Raw genomic sequence first — 2,072 nt, 5'->3', positions numbered from 1 at the left:
ACATCTTTCCCTTCCCTTCCCTTCCCTTCCCTTCCTTTCCCTGACATCTTTCCCTGCCCTCCCTGTCATCCTTCCCTTCCCTTCCCTTCCCTTCCCTTCCCCTTCCCTTCCCTGACATCTTTCCCTCCGCTGACATCTTTCCCTTCTCTGAGGGAAAGGTGCCCCGTGCGAAATAAATCTGTGTCCCGCTGAGAATTCCATCGGTGCCTGCCTTCCTCCATCTGCTCGTGCACTCCATCCGCGCCCGCTCTCTCCTGCTCATTCTCTACCTATCACATAACACTGGGGATTCTGAGTGGCTGCAGGGCTTCTCTCTTCCTCAGCCAGCTGTAAGGGATCCCAACTGCCACGTGGACCTGATTCTCCTCAGAGCCCCAATCATGCTGTTTCTGTGTGGTGCTGGGGCCTGAACTCTCTTCAGAGGACCTGCCAGCTGTTGTTCATCTGTCTGTTCACGGCATTAATAATCTTCCCCTCAACAGTGCTCAGTAATCCCCTTGAACCCGCATCTAAGACCTTTTGGTCTCCCACTCACATAGTCTCTGCCAAGTAGAGGTTGTCTGAGACACATAAACTTCAGTGCCGGAGTTAACTTCTGCACCAATGATTCTACTTACCAAGTTGTCTGCAATTCTAGTGTTCCTGCTTGACAGAGGCTGCTCTGTCCTGTTTCTGTTTTGATGAATTTCTATGGCAGAAGAAATGTTTTATTCGCTTGGTTTATTTCACGGTGAATGATTTAAAACAAAATCAAAACAAAGCAAAGCCTTCAGGTTTTTCTGGATTGTGTTAATCCTGTGCAAACTCCTAAGAATTCCTGCAAGAGCAGCGGCAGCCAATCTAGCAGGAAGGAATTAGGGTGGGGCCTCCCTCCTTCAAGGAGCAGTTCTGGTTACAGGATTAAAGCAATAGTTCTGAGGAGCAAAGCTCCCCCAAAATGTGGACAACTAAAAACAAAAACAGACATCCCTGCATGTTGACCATCAGACCCTTTGTGGAGCCTGACCTAGAGATTTGTGATATCTTAAAAAACATTTAGACTGTAACTCCTAATGACCCATGAGTCTTGACCACAAAAGGCCAGTCTCAAGAGACAGATGACAGGCATGCAAAATTTTCTATGACTTTCTACATAATAGGATAGCAAGGAAGCATCGTGTTCCTTCAGATACAGACCCCAGCCACACAGTAATGGCCCATGAAATAAAACTAACTGATCCCTGTTAGAAAAGACTTCCACCCCTTCTCAGGCCCTGGATGTGATCAGTTCTCCAGGAAGTCACCCATGGTCACTGTACCACAGCATATTTAATAACTTGTCCACTTTTGCCTCTTTCTATCTTTTTGGTAAATTCATTTACAGCCCTTACATCACTGGCCTGTCATTGTCATCCATGCACGGTAAAAGCCCAAGAACTTTGAGTTTCTGTAAAATCCTTTACTGTGTTCTGGTCAGCCAGATTGACCTGGAAACTTTGGTGGAGGCAAAGTTTGGCTTAGGCTCATTCTAATAACCAAAGGCAAGGCACACACACTACTGGTGATGCAGGTAAGTGATATTAACAAAGGTGACCCATTTTTGAGGTTCCTAAGGAGGCTTGTAGGAATGCTGGGTAGAACTGTAAGGAGACAGTGATGGATCCAAAGCCCCCAGAATAATGGATTTAAACTAAAATCCCCCAGGCCTGAGAAAAACTGTACAAGGAAGTAAAAATAAAAAATAATTCTGAATGCTAAGAACAAGCTGAGCTGAACTTTTTCATGCTCCTCTGCCCAAGTTGAAAATCATCCCAGAAATTCCCCCTACCTCTGCTTGGCACATAGCCGCCGCTTGTCTTTAAAAAAACCCTGTGAACTGGGCTCTGGACTTCTGTCCTCCGAGTGAGGTGGGAGTCCGTTTTGCAAAACGCCAATAAATCCTCATGCTTGTTGCATCTCCTGATTTGAGGACTGAGTTATTGGGGTGCAACCTCCCGAGAACGTAGGGTACCCCAATCTGGGGGTCCTACAGGGGGGGAATAGCAGGTGGGGGTCAGGGCATGCCAGGGCATGTCCAGGCATGTCTAAAGCCG

The 2,072-nt window shown here is 47.0% G+C and overlaps 1 protein-coding gene across 2 annotated transcripts in view; it reads right to left on the bottom strand.

The window, feature by feature from the left end:
• Cndp1 (carnosine dipeptidase 1) overlaps positions 1-2,072 on the bottom strand; it is a 96,959-nt gene that overhangs the window by 62,162 nt on the left and 32,725 nt on the right. The window contains exon 1 of one of the 2 annotated variants that reach the window (XM_029554832.1): positions 618-688. The exons of the other annotated variant lie outside the window; for it this stretch is intronic. The gene's annotated coding sequence lies outside the window, so the exon portion shown is untranslated. Of the gene's footprint in view, positions 1-617; positions 689-2,072 lie in introns of those variants that run through there. 2 annotated transcript variants of the gene reach the window in all.

Source organism: Nannospalax galili, unplaced genomic scaffold (assembly GCF_000622305.1).
Source record: "Nannospalax galili isolate Female #2095 unplaced genomic scaffold, S.galili_v1.0 scaffold243, whole genome shotgun sequence".
Lineage (NCBI taxonomy): Eukaryota > Metazoa > Chordata > Mammalia > Rodentia > Spalacidae > Nannospalax > Nannospalax galili.
Note: the sequence above shows the minus strand (reverse complement) of the source record. Positions and strands in the feature narration are given on the sequence as shown.